Here is a 22,496-nt window from a genome sequence, read left to right on the forward strand (position 1 = left end):
CACCTAAAAAAAGGCTACTATAAAAAATAGTGTCTTGTACAAATACCACTAATTTTGCCTGTCTCTCGCCCAAGGGGCTAAAAGCTTTCCTGTGGGCATGTGTGCTTAGGACTGCTGAGAGTTGATGGGGCGGTGGGGGGGGGGAGAGAGAGATTGAGAGAGAAATATGCCAGCAATTCCAGGAGGTCTCAAGTGAAAGTTCAGTGACCTTAATTGGCTTGCTAATGGTCTTTTGCTCTGCTGCTTCTAAATCAGTCTCCTGCATTCGGTTGCTTTCAAATTTTCTTCACAGTGTAAGAGATGAGCTGTTCTTTCGTGGAAGATTAATTCCCAAGGAAACAGGAGGCACAGTTACCTAACCAACGACCAAACAGGGCTCTTGCAAAAAGAAAAGAAAAGAAAAAAACAACTGGATAATTTAACAACACATTTAAAAACAAAAAAATGATACTGATGGATGGTGACCCAAACCATACCATAACTGCATTTTGTTGTTTGTAATTAACCAAAGACAATCTGGCGGTTCATGGGGCTTGTAGTGCATGCAATAGATCTTGATCCTAGCCAGCATCTTGGGCTCGTCCACATGATGCTATATACTAGCTGGACTGGCAGAACACTGCATGGAAGAACTAGGGAGTGTTTTGCTATGTTTGAATAGGTGACTCTTGAGAAGGTAAATGCAACCTGGTTTTTATAAGCAGCAAGAGAACTAATTTCTAAGACTTCCATGACCTCAGGACAAAACAGGAATTTTCTGCTATGTATGGAGAAAGGGCTATGTATGCTCAGTGGCAGAGCCTTCGCCTTGCATGCCATCCCTGGGACCTCCAAGTAGCACTGGGAATGCCCCCTACTTTATTTTTTTAATAATAATATTTATTAAAGTTTCACAAATAATAAAAAATTCCAACATTTAAACATAAAAAACTACAAAATTATAAAAATACAAAAAACAAAACACATAAAAATACACAATAGGAAACAGTTAACAAAAGAAGGGAAAAAAGAAGAAAAACAAAAAAGAAAAAAGGACGAAAAGAAAAACCAAAAGAGCAAAACAGGAAATAGATTAGTAATTTCAAATCTTATACTTCCTTCACTAGTTTCTTGACCTCCTCACACCTCTCATTTTGTATTCCAGTTCAGATATTAAATTCAGCAAATCCTTACCCTCTGGCATTTATCCTCACTCAAGATGTTAACCTATTATAAATTTCAATTTTCCAATTTATCAATCCCTATTACATTCTCTTAGAAATCTTTTTACCAATACCACTTATTTTCCATCAGACGTCATTTTAACCTTCCTTAATTTTACAGTACTTCTGCAAGTAGTTCTTAAATTTTTCCCAGTCTTCCTCCACCGACCCTTCTCTCTGGTCGCGGATTCTGCCAGTCATTTCTGCCAATTCCATATAGTCCATCACTTTCATCTGCCATTCTTCCAGTGTGGGTAGCTCCTGTGTCTTCCAATACTTCGCGATGAGTAGTCTTGCTGCTGTGGTTGCATACATAAAGAAAGTTCTACCCTTCTTTGGCACCAATTGGCCGACTATGCCCAGGAGGAAGGCCTCTGGTTTCTTTAGGAAGGTATATTTAAATATCTTTTTCATTTCATTATAGATCATCTCCCAGAAAGCCTTAATCCTTGGGCATGTCCACCAAAGGTGAAAGAATGTACCTTCAGGGAATGCCCCCTACTTTAAAAGCCAGATGCTTCAGGTTACAGACGCTTCAGGTTACAGACTCCGCTAATCCAGAAATAGAACCTTGGGTTAAGAACTTTGCTTTAGGATGAGAACAGAAATTGCGCACCGGCGGCAGCGAGAGGCCCCATTAGCTAAAGTGGTACCTCAGGTTAAGAACAGTTTCAAGTTAAGAAGGAACCTCCAGAACGAATTAAGTTCTTAACTGTCCTGAGCTAGATGACCCATTTTATAGTCTTATGCTCTTATCCTTCCTTTTGCAAGCTTATACTCAGTATAAGGCAGCTTCCTGTATTCTTATGTTCCTGTGAACAGACCCAATTTCTTATACTCACCGCTCTAACTGACCTTTGTGGTGTACATGCAAACTGGGCCCAGCAGGTTCATACAGGAGCAAGTGGTTTTTTATATATATATATAGATATCCTCATCCCAAACTATTTAGGGCAAAAGTGATTAAACACCCTGCCTGGGAGGCTAATCTGTTGCCCCCCAATCTTTTTACCCCACCAATTTTGGCAATGGCTTTTCTGCATAATGTGCTCCACCCCCGCCATTTACGTCTTGTTTGGGGGGTTGCCTGCATGGGAGACAAGATTCACAATAATTTTCTAGAGAAAAACCACATAAAAGTCCCATGGATTTGCATTTGCTATAAATACAAACTTTATGGGTGGGAGGGATCTCAACTACTATAGTGAAACTCCTCCTGCTGCTGTTCTCAGTGAAGGTGAGAACAGATGTGCCTCACACCAGAGATGGTGTTATCCTCTCCCTGGCACCGTGATGCAGACTTCCCCATTCAAGAAATGCATGCGCAGAATTGCGCACTCCCTCCACTAAAGCAAGTGTGCACTCCTGTGCTCGCAGCGATAGTAAAGATGGAAACGACAGCCAAGTGGGTAGTTAATTTTATTTATTCACTTATCAGAGCATTTACAAGTGGGTAACTTGTTTTTAAAATGCCGTGGTGGTGAACAAAAAATAATAATAATGAAAACATCACAGCATCATATGGTTCAGAACAAATGACCAATATGACGAAGATCTTCTATAGCAGGGCTTAAACCTCAGCATATGAATCTGTGCAGTGCTTTAGGCTTAAAGCCACATTGAAAAGTCAATTGGCTATTAAGAATCCTCCCGTCCAAAAAGTCACATCTTCCAGAATATAGTCGTGGGATCACTGTCATTCAGCTGAGAGATGTAATGGTGCCCTCGCTTATTGATAGTGGCTAGTGCTGGGAATGGGTTAAAAGGTAAAAGGACCCCTGACCATTACGTCCAGTCGTGACCGACTCTGGGCTTGCAGCGCTCATCTTGCTTTATTGGCCGAGGGAGCCGGCGTACAGCTTCCAGGTCATGTGGCAAGCATGACTAAGCCGCTTGTGGCGAACCAGAGTAGCGCACGGAAATGCCGTTTACCTTCCCACTGGAGCGGTACCTATTTATCTACTTGCACTTTGACGTGCTTTTGAACTGCTAGGTTGGCAGGTGCAGGGACCGAGCAACGGGAGCTCACCCCGTCGCGGGGATTCGAACCGCCGACCTTCAGATCGGCAAGTCCTCGGCTCTGTGGTTTTGATCCCATTCTTACTCCCAAGGAGCTAAAGGTGCCTGTATTCCTCGCTCACCTCCTCATTTATTCTCTGAAAGAACCTTAAGAGGTAGATTAGGTTGGGAGAAGATAGGTGGTACAAATTCACCCATGAAATTTGTGGCTCAGCAGTGATTTGAAACAAGGCCTCATCATACAATACTGTGATCTAGCCGCACTGACTCTCAACAGCCCTTGCATGCCTTTGAGTTCTTTCATAGTAATGTGGGATATCTTTAACTACACCTTGAATAAAGGACTAAAGGTCAGTGTGGAGTTGTGTATCTGGTTTTAATCTGTTATCCTCGTCTGGGAAGTGTAGATTAGATCGGTCTGTGCTGGTGTCACTAAACAAGATTTTCAACAGCCCTTGTCAGTCATGGAAGGACCGGTCATACCATCAGGAAGAATGAGGCAACTGACCCAAGTAGCAGATATGGGGCAGGGAGTGGCAGCTCCTTCCTGAGCCCCTGGCCATACCCCATCATTGGCTATCTCAGCTGTATGTGCCACACTGCCTGTCATATACCCCCTAAACCATGGGTAGGCAAAGGGGGCCAGATCTGGCCCGATTGCCTTCTCGATCCGGCCTGCAGACGGTCCGGGAATCAGCATGTTTTTACATGAGTAGAATGTGTCCTTTTATTTAAAATGCATCTCTGGGTTATTTGTGGGGCATAAGAATTTGTTCTCCTCCCCCCAAAAAATATAGTCCACCCCCCCACACAAGGTCTGAGGGACAGTGGACCGGCCCCCTGCTGAAAAGGTTTGCTGCCCCTGCCCCAAACTACTGGGCTGCTTCAGGTACAGTGGAAGATGCTATCCCGTTGTCAGTGCTGAAATAAGATTCAACTGCCAATCCAGTCAATCCTCAGCAAGGAATTGGGTGGAGAGGAAACACTACCATGTCCTTTGCTTCAGGCAGCAAAAATGTCTCATGCCAACCCTGGCCTAATCCAGCAGTCTCTTCTTATGTTATTATGTTCTCTCCTCTCTTGATCTGGATCCAAACCATTCCTGGGATCGCGTGGGGGAATGGATGCTACATCAGCTTGCCCTTCACACGAAGTATGGCCATTCAGTAAGCAACGTTTTTTTTACCTCTTTGGGGGAGTGTTTTTGTCTTAATTGATGAGGAATGCCAGGTTCAGATCTTCCTTCCTGCCCCTCTCGCAAACAAGCTAAGTTTAGGTTGTTGTTTGGAACCATACACTTGTCTGCTAGACACGTACAAGTATAAAGAGATCTGTAACCTTTCCTTCGTGTGGAGGACCCTGAAGTCTAAAGAGGGTTGCTGTTTAATTTAGCATGGCACTGCTTTTCTCAGCACCCGTCCTGTTCATATATATTGCTTAGTGACATTTGGAAAGATTTGGCCAGTCGTGATTTGGAACAACTTCTTGCTCATTCAGAATCAGTCTTGTGGTTTGTGAATGATCTGCGCAGAAGGGAAGACATTTGGGTGCCTTGATTTTCATGAGAAGGAATCGTGGGGCATTGAAACTTGGCGCTTGTTCATACTTGTTTTCGAGGGATCAGAGCCAATTAAAGTTGATTTGATGTTTTATAAGACTAGCAACATCTGCACGGAAGCCACCTGGGAAACTGTTTAGGCAGGGAGATAACCTATATTGGTATGTTCTGAACTATATTGAGAGCTAGGGTAGGGTAGTCTTTAGAGTCTATTCCCCCAAACAACTGGGTTAAAACCCCCACTTAACTTTGGAGCTCACTGAGTTGCCATGGACCAGTCCCCATCTCTCAGCCTAAGCTGCCTCACAGGGTTGTTATGAGGGTAAAAATGAGTAGGTGAGAGAACTAACCGAAGGGAAGGTGGGATATAGTTATTGTACAGTAAAGAAATACAGTGGATGGGATCAACTTGCTCATTACTGTCAGTATTTTGGGAGAGATTCGAGCACGTACTGGAAATTTAGGTTTGCACAATTAAAGTGGATTAAAGTTCTCTGTCACACACACACACACAAAAATCACTTTTAAAAATGACTTTTTGCAGGGAAATGCATTAGAAAGTGTGATATGATTAGCAGGAAGACATATGAACACCCCACAAACCAATCAGGGAGAATTCTGATTTCAGTACTCTTTGTACCTGCAGAAGTTTTGGGGTGAACATACTGTATTCTCCTGTAACTTCCTACTAAAATCATGTAACTTTTCATACCACAAATGTTCCATGTTGGAGTTTGGTTGCAGTACAGTGCAATAGCTTTCCTCCAGATGCCAACAATGTTGTAACACTGAGGATGCACTGCAGTACAACTAATAAAGCAGAATGATGTTGTGGAGACCCAAGTCACAAATGCACTATTAGTGTCTCACTGGCATAACCATAAGTCTGGAGGAGCCCGTACATTTTGTGCGAACAAATCAAGACAAATGCTCAATAAACAAGTTGTCTGGAGAAGCTCCACAAGGAAGCCATTGCTTAGGTGAATGCAGGATTTATGAGTTGAATGATGAACTTAATAAACTTCCAAGAGAAAAGGGGCACTGGAAAGTCCAGATAAAGGAGTTGGGAGGCCCTTTCCAACAACATGCAAGGAAATAATTGCAACAGTTGATCTATCAGTAGTAGTAGTAGTAGTAGTAGTAATAATAATAATAATAATAATAATAATAATAATAATAATAATAATTTATTTATACCCCGCCCTCCCTAGCCAAGACTGGGCTCAGGGCAGCTAACACCCAATACAAAAACAAATTGACTGAAATGCAACTTAAAAACAAGATTAAAATACAGCATTAAAACATTAAAATACAGCCTCATTTCAATGGAAACTCCATTCAAAACCTTTTTTGGGGATGAAAGCGTCAAGTCTTCACCAAGGCTAACTTTCCAGACTGGTCCTACATGGGCCAGAGAAAAGCCAGGGAAGTCCCCAAATGGCGTAAACACCTTCAAGAAGCTTCAATCAAAATACCAGATATTGCAGGTTCTCCAATATCCACCTTTTAACCCCTGGAATCCTATAGATTTCAGCAACTGAAATTAAATTTGTTGACTTCAATACCAAGATCTGATGCTGGATCTCTTTTCCAGGAAGCTGAGCCAGTGCAACATTTTCATTCTTGACACCAAATAAAACCTGCATCCAAATTCACCCGCTAGGTTTTCTTCACACATTTGCTGTTGACGGCTATCTTTATTTTTGCACTTCTGAGCCACCGTCTCCAGACTATTTTGGATTTGTAAGTTGCTCTGGACCAATGTGATGGGGGTGGGGTGGGGAATATATTGACTAATAAAAACAAATTTTATCACCTGCAAAATATGAGATAGATTAAATGCTCCCATGAAATCTTCTGAGATCATCCTCTCTCATACATCCAGATTGAGTTACTGTAAAGTCTTTAGGTGTAGGCTTGCCAGAAACTCTGCTACACCATTTGCAGTCGGTTCACAACGTATCCTGTGCTTTCATCTGACCAGGAAAGGAAGCATTTCTTTTTTGACTCTTCTAATGGAGTGGGAACCATCCAAATTTGGGATTGTGTCTGGAAATGTGAACCCTAAAGTTGCACCGTTTTATTGTGTGAACCTCCCACTGTCACTATTTTGGAGTGAGATACAACTATATTGGTTGCCTCTTTGTTACTGGGCTCAATTGAAAGACCTGAATGCTCTGAGATGAGTGTTCCTTGAGGAATATCTCCTCCTGCCTGCACCTGCCCGACTCAATTAGATCTACATCAGAGCTCCTGCTTCATGTTCTCCTACAGCCTGAAGTTCAGCAGGTGGATATAAGAGGCAAGAGCCTTTTCCTTCAGCTATGGCAACGTGAGCCGTCAAATGCCATCCTTAGCGAGGCCTATCTGGCTTCTTCATTCTTCTGCTTTTGCCATTTAGAGAACACCTGGAATTTGGGGATCTGGCACATGGAGTTGTGAGCGTGGTGGCCACTTACACATCTCCCCACCCCATGGATCATGCAGGGGAAAGGATTTTTCATCACCAAACATTTGTCCATTCTAAATTTATATCTACAGATACTTGCTACACTTTAACTGGAAGTAGGGAAGGCTGTGACCAGGCAACCTGGGAAGCAACATTCTTGTATCTCTTGGTGTTCACTCTTGATGGGCAGCTTCATGGCTTTTCCTGCTCTCCATTTTTATGATTCTTCATCTTTAAACTGGACTTGACAGCTGTTCAAATAGAGGACCATTCTTTGTAAAGTAGGATGCATGGCTGCCCTGATTGTCAGCCTTGTTGCTATTCTGTTCTTCTGGGTGCTCTTTTGTTTAATTGTTGGGTGATTAATCCATCTATTAAGCTATCGTCCCTAACTGATCAATTGACACATGGGAGCAAGTGAAAACCTGACTGACTGATGGTTCCTGATCCCATGTTTTAGAAGAAGAAGAAGAAGAAGAAGAAGAAGAAGAAGAAGAGGAGGAGGAGGAGGAGTTTGGATTTGATATCCCGCCTTTCACTCCCTTTAAGGAGTCTCAAAGCGGCTAACATTCTCCTTTCCCTTCCTCCCCCACAACAAACACTCTGTGAGGTGAGTGAGGCTGAGAGACTTCAGAGAAGTGTGACTAGCCCAATGTCACCCAGTATTGCATGTGGAGGAGCGGAGACGCGAACCCGGTTCCCCAGATTACAAGACTACCACTCTTAACCACTACACCACACTGGCTCTCAGTGTGCCCGGTCCGTTTTGAAACTCTGGGCTGTCAGTTTGTTTGTGTACTTCCAAATAATTTCATTGTTCTTTAGGTTTTGTGAATTGCTGTGTGTGTGTGCTGCCTTCGTTTTCTTTTGAAAGAAAGACGAACTCTTCTCCTATCTTATTTAAGGGTAAAGGTAAAGGGACCCCTAACCATTAGGTCCAGTCATGACCGACTCTGGGGTTGCGGCACTCATCTCGCTTTATTGGCCGAGGGAGCCGGCGTACAGCTTCCAGGTCATGTGGCCAGCATGACTAAGCCACTTCTGGCGAACCAGAGCAGCGCATGGAAATGCCGTTTACCTTCCCGCCGGAGCGGTACCTATTTATCTACTTGTACTTTGACGTGCTACTTGTACTTTGATGAGTATTTTATTTGTTTGTTTGTTACATTTATGGACCACCTTTTCCTCCAAGGGACTCAAGGTGATGTACATGCTCCACCTCTCCCCAATTTTATCTTCACAACAAACCTGAGAGGTAGTCACTGACCCAGCATCACCCAGTGAGACTCTTGGCTTGGTGGGGATTGGTCCTATTCCAGCACATTACCCAGGGGCGTCTTACCCATAGAGGCTAGTGGCGCAGGGCGCCAGGTCCCCAAGTTCTGGAGGATGCCAGGGAAGAGACGGAGGCTGGACGCAGCGCCTCCTGGCATCAGCTCACCACCCTCACCTGCTTCCGCCGTGCTGCGCCGAAGCAGCACCATGCCTGGAGCCTTCACCTGCCGTGGCCACCACTTCATGAAGCAGCCAGCTGAGCCAGGAGCCACCACATCTAGCCTCCACCTCTTCCCCACCAGAGGAGCTGCCCTCCAGCTGCTGCCCGCCTCCTCCAGCCCTGCAAAGCTGGTAGTGCTGTCCTCCCTAAAAAAGGTCGGCAACTCTGGGAAACAGGGCGGGGAGCGCCGCCAGAGGGATCTTTGCACCACGGCACCAGATATGCTTAAGACGGCCCTGACCTTACCCCACACTAGTACCTGCTAACCAAAGTTCTTGAGTTGCCTTACAATATATTTAAAACACAATAAACCACACAATGATACAAAAGTCATGGAAGCAGAGCAGAGGTATATGTAAGGTCCCGTATGCCCAACACAACCATTCTCTGATGTTTTGACAAGTGTTATTCTGCAGCTGAATCTCCTGGCCTTTGGAAGCTGCTAGAATGCTAGATGGTTGACCCACACAGGCCAGCAGAACTTCCTTGCTGGGTGGCTGCTGCTGCTGCCACCACCACCACCTCTCTAAGCCCTTGTCCTGGAGGCAGATGCTGGAGGTGCTGGGGGAACAAAGATGTTATTCGCCTCCCAGTTCATCATCAGCATCATTTCCTCCATTTCTTTTGAAAGAGCACCAAGGCAGGTAAGAACAACAACAACAGCAGCAATAATATTGTTACTTGCTCTCTGAGCCCTTAGGCGTGCACATGAATGACTGAGCAGCAGTGACCTGAACAAAAGACCCTACAGCAGTGACCACAAAGGGGCCAGGCAGGCTTTAAATAGTCCCTCCGACAAGGAACTGAAACCTGATCTGTTTAATGTTGCCATAGCCACTTGCCTCGCTGCAAATATAATGAAAACAAACACTTCCCTTCGATGAACAGACCAAATTGGGCTAAGCTATACCTGGGAGGAGGAGGAGGAGGGTAGAGGCTTCAGTTTCCCTATCTCAAACCAGGCAAGCTGGGCTTTGGACAGGAGCCTCTGGCAGCCAAGACACCCTGCCTTATTTGCCCATAAGAATGAGTCTCTGTGGCTCCCTTGCTTGTGTGCCATCTGTGTTTTGTTTATCTGAATGGGGTTTAATGCAGTCTAATTATAACTCTTCTGAAGTGGGTCGAGAGATCTGCTATGAATAGATGCCGTAAAAATAAAAAAAAAGGAGGGTTGATGGACTGGCTGACCTGTTGGCAGAAAGCGAGCATGTCGGCCACGTGGGGCCCTTGAGCAGCTGTTATCACCTATGTGATAATAAATAACCAAAGGAAGAGGACTGGATCACACTGGATTGGGTGGGGGGGGGGAGCAAGGACAAGGGCGAGGAAGTAAAGCATCACTTCATGCTCAGCTCACCTACACCAGTGATTAAACTAACAAAGCCCTTCATTCAGCAAGATGGTATTTTAATTACATTTTCACTGCAACTCTTCTTCCAAAGAGCTTGGGATGGCACCCATGGCTTAACCCCCATTTTATCCTCCCAGCAACCCTGTAAGACTATATCGACATAGAAGTAAGTCCTATTGAATTTAGTGGGGCTTACTCCCAGGTAAGTGGAATTAGGATTGCAGCCTAACTCATTGGCCTGGTTTGCACATAATGCCAAGCCATATTTTATTAAGCTGTTGTTTATTGTTTATTAAACTATGGTTTAGCATAATGTGTAAGCCCTGCCTGGTAGCTTAACTATGGTTTGTTTATGACCACCGAGGCATGAAATAAAACCATGGTTGATTTATGAACCTTGGTTTGTTTTGTGTGTTACGTGTGAACCTAGCACTCTTCCTTAACCATGGTTTCTTTGACCAGCCTACCCCACACGTGAGGCAAGAGCAGCTGGAAATCAAGCCAAGTACGTATTGGAGCAACAAGCCAGGGTTGGTTTGTTCATCTGTGGGACGACCCACCCTTGCTTTAGCATTATGTGCAAACCAGGACAGTATCAAACCAATAAGCTGCAGGGTCCATTGGGAATTTAAGCTTGGTTTCCCAGTTCCTACCTCAGCAATCTAGAGAAGGGATAGCCATTTAGTTCTTGCTGGACTACAATTCCCACCACCCCTGAACATTAAGAACATAAGAGCCTGTTGGATCAGGTCAATGGCTTGTCTAGTCCAGCATTCTCTTCCCATTGTGTCCAACCAGATTCCCATGGGAAACCTGTAAGTGGGACCTGAGCACAATTGCACTCCTCTCTCCTGCGCTGACTGCCTCTGAACATGGAGGAAGAGCATAACCATTGTGGCTGTAGCCATTGATGGACTTATCTTTCATGAATTTGTCTAAGCCATGCTGGCTGGAGCTGATGGGAGTTGCTGGATGACATCACCCTGTACTTGGGAATACCTCTGGGATAGGACCTAAATCTTCTATCCATCGCTGGCAATTCAAGCCATCAAATTGCAGAGAGTGGGAATTGGCTTTTGATTGATATAAAGAACTTGACTGCTAGATTTGGCTCCAAAATGGGTGATCCAGTAACAAGTCACCATCTTCTTTGGGGGGGGCATTAAAACACCTTTGTCAAGGACAGAGGTGGAAAACCTCACTTCTGCAGGGTTTGGATGCATCCCTCCAAACATTATCTAGCCCTTGGGACCCTCTATAGACCACATTCCGTTTCTAACCACACCCCATATTGGCCTTCTTTACAGCTCATTGGGTGGTTTTTGTCTGGCTGCAATGCATCCTTGAACTCTGATAATGTCTCCTGTTTGCCTAGATAGAGAAGGGTGCATGAATGTGAGTAGAAACTATGCTACTGTAAAAAAATGTAACATTAACACTCATTGCTCCACTCACTTTTGTCTCTATCCCCACCTATCACTGGAATATGGTCCTTCTAAGCTCGTTCAGAAGGAGATGTGGCCCTTGGGCTGGAAAAAGCTCTCCACTGCTGCTCAAGGACAAAGAATAATCACAAGCAGGAGTGGGCTGGCAGTGGCAGTTTTAGGGTAGCGCAACTGGTGCGGTCACCCTGGGTGCCCTCTGCAGGGTGGTACAAAAACAATGCTGAGAGGCAGATTTTAGCATTGCATGAGGTGCTGCTGAGATTTGAGAGCCCAAAGGGGCACACAGTGATGGCCTTTTACATTAAATGGCCTTTTGTCCTAAAGTAATTTCGCTTCTAGACTATGTGGTCACAGACGATCATTTTAAAATAATGCTAAAGAAATCCAATGAGTGCTCACTGGAAGGACAGATCCTGAAGCTGAGGCTCCAATATTTTGGCCACTTCATGAGAAGAGAAGACTCCCTGGAAAAGACCCTGATGTTGGGAAAGATGGCGGGCACAAGGAGAAGGGGACGGCAGAGGACGAGATGGCTGGACAGTGTTCTCGAAGCTATGAATGTGAGTTTGACCAACCTGCGGGAGGTAGTGGAAGACAGAAGTGCCTGGCGTGCTCTGGTCCATGGGGTCACGAAGAGTCAGACACGACTAAACAACAAAAACAAAAGGAATCCAAACAATGAGAGAAGTAAATTTTCTGTGAACAAGAGATACTATGAGCACTGGTAAGGTTTGTCTATTGTTAGTAGTGGAACAGTTTTAACTGAAGAAATATATTTGCTGCCCAAATATGGTAATAATGCATGAATAACTTTCTAGATCAGAGTGATTTATTTTGAACGTATCAAGATTTTTCAGTCTCTGGGTGAAGACTTTTGATATTCCTTAAAGATTTTAAGGAATGTAGTAGTGATCATCAGAGTGCTCCAGTTTTTTTGAAGCTCGGACACAACATTCATATATTAGCATATGAGGAGTGGGGTGCCCTAGTCTAATGCAGATTTTAGTGATCATAAGAAGAGCACCAGAAGATCGTATTTGTACTGAACAGATTCACCTGGATCCAGAGAGTGCATTATCTTATGAACGCTCCCCTAAACTCGCCTACAAAGCACATTATACAGTACTGAAAGAAATACTTCCTGCCTCCTTCTCCTCCTCCAGAGGGGAAAAGAAAATGGATAAGAAGTGCCAAGTAATAGACAAGCACGAATCATGGCTTTTAATACTCCCAAATGGCCGTTCCAGGTAAGACTATGCCTCTCGAGAGGATCTCTATTTATAACCGGCATGCTGATAGGCTGTTGGCACCAGGTGTTAATGTGACAAAGTATTGGTTTTTACCATGGCTCGGATGCCTCAACCCAAAATGGAAGACAGCAGAGCTGAGATTCGTCATTCATATCAAGCACTGGTGAGGGGGAGAACAGAGAAAGATGGGTGAGTCAGAATATACAGCATGCAGTGCACTGGACACAGCTCAACAGGACTTAAAAGCCTCTTAACTCTTTTGAATGCCTTTCTGGAATGAGAGCCCTTTTCTGCTTAGAAGTCTTTCGTGCAAGTGAGCAGTGGTGGCATTTGACGACTTTAAATAATCAGCCAAGCTGTCAATGGCTTGGAAATGCCACTGGCGTCTCAAATTCCCACTTGTTATCTTTGTGGTTTCTGGTTACACACATATTAATGGTGGCTAAGCCATGCCCATACAGAACTGAAGAGTAAGCTGGGCTGGTGAAGCAACACGTATGTCACCAGAAAGCAAGCATGTGTAGCACGGAGATGCTACTAGCATCTGAAAATATACTAGCTACTATACTATACTAGCTATATACTAGCTACTAGCATCTGAAAATATACTGAAAATATACTGAAAATATGCACATTTAATGCTGTTGCTTACTGGGAATGGGGGAGTAAAAGGTTGTGGGGAAGTTGGCATGGTGCAAACACAATGGATTGGCTCCACAAGTGCACTTGCACCATGTCAACCTCCCCACTGTTTCACCCCTCTCCCTCCTAGTAAACACAGCAATGCCGCTGAAAGGAGGCCAGGGGCATGGTGGTGACAGCTGCCCCTGATTTCCCCCTTCTAGGGAGGTCTGGGGGGAGTAGTCAAAGAAGTTCTAAAGTAGTATAGTCTACCCTACGATCTCGTGATTGTACCATCTCATCCTGTTGCAGGTATAGGATAGGTCACAGACATCTTCTGTCAGGAGTCAGAGTCAGGCAATAAAGCAATAAATCACCTGATGTCAGTGAAGTTAACTTTTTATTCAAGGAAACAAAAACAGCTCATGCCTCGTGGTCACAGCAACACTTCCTCGCAGTTCCGAGGACTGAAGATCCCTGCCTTCCCACCACTCGCCAGTTCCTTCCGCAGCAGCCTAAGACTTTATCGTCTTGCCTCTTGTTGCTCTGCTATCTTCATTTCTCTGTATGTTCTGGGAGACCAGGAGGAAGGGGAGCTGGAGGGGGAAACTCCCTGGCTTATTCAGCCCCATGGCCCCCACTTCTCTCCAGCTTCTGCTTCTGTCTCTGATTCTGCACTGCTCTCTGCCCCAGCCTCTTCCTGCTCACTAAACCCTGTTGTCTCTTCAGCTTCCAACACTTCCTCCTCCCAGTTCCCAGATCCCTCTTCTCCCTCTGACCACTCATCATCATCCCACCACCAATCCCCTGGTACTGAGCCTTCTTCTGCTGGAGTTCCCCTGGGGGTTCCCCAGCTGATGCCTCCCGCCACTCCTTGACATCCAGCCAGTCCAGTACATCTTCTCTAAACTCTGAATGGTTGGTCCCTTGTGTACTGGCATTTAAAAGGGACTATTGGGAGGGCTGCCTGGACTTTGCACTGGGACAGGCAGCAGCAGCAGCAACAGCTATCCATGCAGCATACCGTAAAGGTATTGCAGCAACCAACACATTATGTGTTATTATGCCACATGCCATTGGTGGCACCTGATGTGTGCCAGCAGGGCTCTTCTTATACCCTTATGACTTGCCAGCCAGTGGGCCTGCTGACTGTGTGGCAGCAGCTACTATTTAAACAACCTGAGACAGAGATGGCCTGTTTCTCAACTCCTTCCCTCTTGACTCTGATCAGACGGAATCAACACACTATGTCCTCTTTACTCAACTACTCATGCAACTTCCATTTCCCCATTAGGGTGGAGCCATAACCACAGCCCTATGCAAGGGAGTTGATTTCTCCGCAGGCTGCCTCTGCTAGTCTGACAAGGTAGGACAGGAGAGCAGCAGACAAAAGAGGGTAGGATATCAAAGGCTGGGCGGGAATTCCACTCTGCTAGGAATTTCACGAGTTGGTTCTCTAGCATTGCTTAAAGGGCCTATACTTCACTGCTTTGTACTGTAAAAGAAATATTCTACAACCTTCCTGTCCACTCATAATGTCCACCACAACTAAATTTTAAAATTTAGGAACAATTTACTAGTATGCAGATACTAGACTAAGGCGCATATGCAGAGTTCCTGCCATTATTGCATTTCAGGCTGCTAGTGGGGTAATGCATGCTTCAATTTTTGTCCTGCGCAAAATTGCAGCTGTGATGCTGACCGTTATGCAGCTTCTAAGGGCCAAACAGTGCTTTCCTAAATGCATCTTGAACCATTGGGTCAGTTGAAATTCCTTTTTCTTTTTAAATTAAAAGTAAGTGTGTGGTGCTTTTCATGGGGACTGTAGCAGGTGCGGAGGAAACGTGCTTTCCTCTCTTGCTGTGGTTCTAACGAAAATCTCCCTTCCCGCAGCTGCAATTAGCCCTGACTGCTGCTAGACACCCATGGCTTTAATAAGAGCTTTCCTGTTAAGGGTAACTGTGGCTGTGTTGGGTGTGTGTGTGTGTTGGATTTTCATCAGGACCATGGCAGGGGAAGGGTGGGGGCAGGACCTACCCACCCACACTCTATGGTCTTCATAAAAAAGACACACACACCCAGCCCCACACCTGTTGCTGTTATTTTTAAAAACCCAACTTGATTGCTAAAGATGTGTTTACTGCCACACCTTATTCGGCCTTAAGGGAGCTAGTGAGGGGGAGAATCAGGAGCCGCAAGTTCCTGGGACTAAGGCCAGTGGGAGAAGCTGGCAGGAGGCAGGCCTCTGTGAGAGCTAGGTCTGGCCAGCAATAACACCCAGTACCAAGGCTGACTGTTCCTCACTGGAAGCCTGCCCAGTCTATGCCCACCGTTGAAGATGGCATACCTTTGAATACCGCTTGCTGAGAATCACAAGTGTGGAGGTCTGTGTTGTAGTTACGTCCTGCTTGCGGGCTTCCCATAGGCATCTGGTTGGCCGGACCTTTGGCCTTATCGGGCAGGGTTCTTCTCATGTTCCTAATGTTTTGGGCTGCACGTAACAACATTTTAAACCACAGAAGCAATAATAACAGAACAGACAGAGTGGATAGACCATTGGGCTTGTCCAGTAGGGACATCCTTACATTCTCGTAGCTCTCTCAGAACATGGAAACAATGGGATACCTGGTTGTGCGGAGTCACTCTAGGGAACGGCTGGAAAAAACTGTGGCCCTTCTGTTGTTGCTGGACTACAGTTCCCTCCATCATATTCTGCCTTGCTCAGACCACACCTGGAATACTGTGTCCAGTTCTGGGCACTACAATTTAAAAAGGATACCGACAGTGCTATTTTTCTAGAAAAAGGTGCCAGAACTCACCATGAATGCCTCCCTTTTTCTCTTACAATGGCAATGGTGCCCACATAAGAGGTGCCAGAACTGATTTTCTGTGAGTTCCGGATGAAAAAATAGCCCTGGGTAATGACAACTGGAATGTGTGCAGAGGAGGTCTAGAAACCAAGCCTAATGAGGAATGGTTAAGGGATTTTGGGTATGTTTAGCTTGGAAGAGAGGAGGCTGAAAGGAGATATGATAGCCATCTTCAAATATCTAAAGGGCTGCCACATGGAAAACGGAGCAAGCTTGTTTTCTCCTGCTCCAGAGGGTAGGACCAGTATCAGTGGATTCATGTTACGAGAAATGAGATTCTGACTAAACATCAGGAAGAACTTTCTGACAGTAAGAACCGTTAAACAGTGGAATGGACTCCCACAGAAGGTGGTGAACTCTCCTTCATTGGCTGTTTTAAGCAGAGGTTGGATGGCCATCTGTAATGGATGCTTTAGTTGGATTTTTGCGTTGCAGGTGGTTGGACTAGATGACCCTGAAGGTTCCTTCCATCTCTAGAATTCTATGATTTTATGGTTCCTGGTTGGGGCTGATGCGAATTGGAATCCAACAACATCTGGAGGGCTATGGGTTACCCATCCCTGTTCTAGATAGACTCTGAGGACCAAGCAACATTCTGAGGTGAGCCTGTTTCGTCACTCCACCAAACCTAAAGGTGGAAGTTTGGAGGAGCATCTCCTCCCCCATTGATCAGCCCGGACACTGAGGTCCACCTCCGAGGGCCTTCTAGGAAAATCCTGGGAGTTGTAGTTTACTCTCCACAGAACTCTTAGTTAGCATCCTTAGCAAACTACATTGTTTGGTATTCTTTGGGGGAAAGCCATGTGCCTTAAATGTATGGTGTGGTCTGGATGTGACCCAAGTCTCTTTACTGATCAACCTCTGCCAGTCATCATGGAGGGTCATCAGTAGGAGATGCTTTAGTTGCACCCTCCATTGGTGAGCCTGCATTGAGCAGGAGGTTGGACTAGGTAGAGACCTTCTAACTCCATGCTTGTACCCTGTAAATATGTTTGTTGCTTTCTAGTGGCACTGGTTGTTATGATGGATGCACCTGGCACCCTCACTTTTCTCTTTCCAAGGAATAACCTCTCAGATAAACTGTGCCTTTGGGATGGAGGCCAACAAATCTCCTGCTGCTAGAAAGCCGTGTGTCAGTACAGATTGAATTTTGGTTGGTATTTGAAGCACGATGTACTTAAATGATCAGGCCTCAAGCTAGCCCTGTGAAATTTCACCCTTGATCGGAAGTACTTAGCAAATGTACAGACAGGTACTTGTATTAGTCTGCTCCAGCAAAAAGAGTTTTGCAGGGCATTAACGACTAGCAAATTTGTTGTGGCATGAACTTTTTGTGGCTTATCAGAATGCTGTCAGTTCTGATTTCTCTGTCCAGTTCAAAGATTTCATCTCTGTAGTGGGAAATGCCTCCAAAACTGAATTACTTCATATTATTACTTCATATTATTTGTTGCCATTTCTCTTAGAAATGAGAATTAAAAAATCACAAATTATATAGTTACAGAACTGGGCGAGGGTTAGTCTGGGTGTCATTTTTGGGATACCCTCCAAGCCTGTAGTTTTATATATGCAATGTGGAATTCTGTAGCGGAAAAAAGACTGCTGGAATGGTCAAATCAGTCTTGTTGTTAAGTTGGTCCAAGTCTGTTAAGTATCTCTTTGCATAACTAAAGAGTACGGATGGCTGGTTGCCGCAGAAACTATGAGATGAAGAAGACTCCAGAAGGTCGGCTAAGGGGCAAGGCAGGTTTTCCCCTTCACTTCCAGCTGGGGATGATGTCAGGAGAACAATAGACCTGGGGCCAGCCTAGTCTTGGACTAGGCTGGGACAATGGCATAGGAAGGGGTGGGTGGTGGGTGTGGGCTGCCACGGGTGTCATCACTGAGGGGGGTGACAAACATGGCCATAGCTAGGAGGTGGTGAGGAAGGTCCCTGCCAGGGGCGCCCTCATATGTGACCCAGGTTTGCTCTCCTCTTTGTGGAGCGCTCTTGCTTCTTGCCGGGATGGCAGGCTCCTCCATTTCCATCTCCCTCCGTCTTTCTCTCCAGCGGCGTCTGGATGCCTTGAGCTGATAAGGAAGCCAAGAAGCCGAAGCAGGAGCAGGAGCAGCGTGGCGGCAGGACAGCATGTTCCTGTGCCGTTCACCAGGTGCGCTGCTTCACTCTCCTAATAATAAAAGTTTCCCTAGTCTCGGTTTGGGCGTTGTTGGGTCTCCTGGCTTGTCCCAAGGAAAAGGGGCGGGGGGGGGGAGAGAAAAGTGTCCCGTTTCCTCTCCCCACCACCTCTCTGCCTTCTCCAGGTCCAATAACAAGCTGCTCTGAGGTACAGTAGTGGCAGGAGGGGACAGCGAAGGAGGAGGAGGGAAGAGCCATTGTGTTCTCAGATGGGGGACAGCCTCCCCCATCCTTCTCCCCAACCAGTGGAAGGACCAGACTCAAATTCCTCACCTCTTGACCCCTCAGGAAACCTTTATTTCCCCTCCTTCTCTCTTCCCCCACTTCCCCCATCTCTCTCCCCCTGACAAAGTTTTTTTGGGGTGAGAGACTTTTCCTCACACACATATTTTTGTGTTGGTGTTGCTGAGAGAGGAAAGGGGGGTAGTTCTGTGAGGAAGGTGAGGGGGGAGAGAGAAAGAAGGAAGGGCTGGTGCCGCCAGGAGGACTTCCAGAGCAGGGGGTGGTGGCCTTGACTAGGGGGCGCAATCTGGACAGTTCTGCTAGGGACGCAAGATCACCTAGCTACGGCTCTGGTGACAAAATGGCAAAAACATGTGTTTTTACAATATATATTTTGGGGGGGCTCATGACACTTTTTTGGGGGGAAAATAATATTATTTAAAACGAGCTTAATAACTTCATGTGACAATTAATTTACCTCAACAAGCCAACATAATATGTATTGAAAAAATTTAGTTCAGTCAACAAATGCTACAAAACGCGGCTGAACTCGACGCTGTGTAGTGGAGAGCGTATGGATAAGAAAAGGGAGGGAATGTTTCTGTCTGCCAATTCACTGAAGTCTGTCCCTGCAGTTTGTACTCAAGCAAGACGTAAACAACCGGTGATTCATCATCACTCAACCCGCAACCAATCCTATCCGCTGCCATGCCTGTCAGTCACCCCACGCCATTCTGTTGAGTTAGTTGTGCATTATTACTGAAGCTTATAAGTGCCGTGCTGAGTTTATTTTTGTAACATTTTTTAGTTCATTGATTAATTGTGATCATCCTCTACTCTATGATATTGAGCTTGGTAAGTAATGTAAATGTTATGATATATGCTATTTGTTTGTATTTGTATGTTAAGCCAAAGCTGGAAAATAGTGAAATTAAGTAAAAAAATTCATTCATAAGGAATTCCCATAACGAAAGAAAGAGTTTAAGTGCTTATGCTCACAATGTTAAGTAAATAAACCAGAAAATAACACTTGCAACTGTATCTTATGTTCTCTTTTAATAATTTCAATGTGGAGGGGGGTGACAAGAAATTTTCAGCACCGGGTACCACCTTACCTTGCTACGCCACTGGGCTGGGAAGAGCTACTAATCTGGACTTGATCTTTGTACTGAATCCAAAACTATGGCTTTGGAGATCCCCTGGAAACCTAATGGGGAACAATCTCTGTCAGTGTGTTAATGCTGTGAGTAGTTTCATCTTATGTTCAGCATGCATTTATGTGTAAATAAAATAATAAATAATGATGACACCACCATCTCCGGAGACCTGCATTCCAAGAACCTTCATTCCAAACCAGGTATGTGTTGGTGCCCCTGAAATTTCTTACCACTTGGAGACTGGAACATCCAATACACAAAATTTGACTGGTGAATCAGACCTGCTTTACCATGCTGCCTAAAAGAGGATAAAGCTGGCAGACTTCAAAATACATCATCTTTTCTGAGTTCACTTTGGTGCTCTGTTTGTTTGTTTGTTTGTCTATCACAGGACATTTGAAGGCAGAAATCTGACCTCACAAGCAGAATTAAATCACATAAAAGAAACAGAAAGAAACAAACAAAACCCGTACAAACCCCCTGAAAACTCTAGAAAAGCAAGATGGAATTGGATTGTTTTAAACTGCAGACTGCATGTGATTTGGTGGTGGGTTATGTTTGACTCTGTTTAAGACAGGTGTTTGTGTGTGTCTACTCCAGACCATCAGTATTTTGCAGGTGAGATCCAAGCACATATTGGAAATTTTTATTCTGAAAGCGTGGACCAGTTTGAGAACCTCTGCTGTAAGGAAATGAGGACCAATGCTTAATTAGCAGCTCACCTGAGGGAGCACACTGTATGTGTTGACTGTAACAAGAGTGGTGCCCACCAGAGCTACAGGTCACAAGAGGATAAAAACTGAGCTCAAAAGCAGAAGAGAAAGCCAAGGCAGAAAGCCAAGATGAAGTGTGGGCAGCAGTCTAAGAGACAGTGCGTGCTTACCTAACATTGTGGCATCAACTGGTTTAAACAGCGCCAATCCAGGCCAGCCGCTCTAATAGGAGACTATCTGCTAATGAGGCCTCATCTTGGCAGACAGAAACTTTATGGCTTGTTCCTCATTCCTTTTAAGAAAGTTAAAGTGCTAATTTAGTAGTGAAAGATGAAGCTACCTCAGGGAACACAAATTCCAAGTTGGCAGGGAGGAATGTGCCACTTTCATTTACTAGAGTCGTTCTTACCTGCTGTGCCACTTTAGTTTGTTGTTTGAGCTGTTGGTGTGCCTGGTTGCTGAATCAGCATGCCTGGCACACCCCAAATTTTCTCAGTCTAGAAGCACCCCTACTGGCTATTTTGGTCTCACCAAAAAAGAGCCTCACAAAAAAAGTCAATTTCCTTGAATTACTGCATTTTCATCCCATTGTTCTTCCATGGTTTCATGCTGGCACTCTTAAGCTCGTCTCTTTTTATCCTCAAAACAACCCTGCAAGGTACACTAGGTGGGAAGATTATGGCTTGTCTGAGGCGATCCACATGGTCTTTAAGGCTGTGCATAGATGTAAATCTTGGTTTTCCCTGATCCAAGCCTAGCGCTCTAGGCCAGAGATAGCCAAAGTTGTGTCCTCCAGATGTTATTGGACTATAATTTCCATCAGCTCCATCAAACATGGCCAATGATCAGGGATGATGGAAGCTGCAGCTCAACATCCAGATGTCATGAACTGGCAGGGTGATGGGAAGGATGAAGAGAGATGAACCAGCAAGAGATGTCACCAGAACTAGGACACACTGGGGCAAGCAGGGGATGGAGAAAGAAATACATGGTGACAGAGTATGGTGAGGGGATGGGGGTCAATGCACAGGAACCAGAGCAGCAGAAGGACCCATCATTGGAGGGGCCCCTGTCTGCATGAACATGGTGGGCACTGAGGTGTAGAGAACAGTGGCAAGGGCACTCTAGGAGGCTGAGGCAGGCAGGGGCCCACAACCCAGCTCCTTAGTTGGCCAGGTGGGACTCGCTAACTCTGGGAGGAGGGGTTTGATTCCTCAACTGGAGTAGGCTTGGAGCAGGTGAGGGCCACATGCCTCATCAAGCCCAGGTGCTGCAGTCAACATGCTAAGTACAAAAGGGAAGCAGAGCTCAGGTGCTGGGTCTGCTCAACTGCTGATGTTGATGAACTTTGGCTTGGGTGCTCCTGGACCTCTATGGGACTGTGCTTTGGGTTTGACTCTGGACTGTATCCTGACTGCTAGACTTCAGATTTGGCTATTTGGATTGACCCTGAACTGCATTTCTTGACTTTTGGACTTGTGTGGATTTGCCCTCGGACGTTGAACTTTGGCATGGTGACTTGCTGCCAGGCAGGTCAGGGGTTCAGGGCACGGGAGGGCATCTCATTGGCCAACCTGGCTCCAGACAGTTCTCCACAATAGTGCAAAAGAAACCTTTAAGAAAGCTTCAAGCTGCTTTGCTCCCAGGGTGACATCCAATTTGCAGAACCCTGGGAACATCGGAATATGGTCTGAGTAGAGCGCTGAGTGAGACAGGGTGTATGTTGACACCATCAGGCAATTACTTCACTGTGTGCACATATTATGATGTCAAACAAACAAACAAAATCCAGGCCGACAATTTACCTTCCAGGACTCTTCAATAGAAGACATCTGAAGGCAGCCCTGTTTAGGGAAGCTTTTAATGTTTAATAGGTTATTGTATTTTAGTGTTTTGTTGGAAACCACCCAGAGTGACTGGGGAAACCCATCCAGATGGGCGGGCTATAAATAATAAATTATTATTATT

The sequence above is a fragment of the Podarcis vaucheri genome (genome assembly GCF_965113315.1).
Source record: "Podarcis vaucheri genome assembly, chromosome: 9".
Classification (NCBI taxonomy): domain Eukaryota; kingdom Metazoa; phylum Chordata; class Lepidosauria; order Squamata; family Lacertidae; genus Podarcis; species Podarcis vaucheri.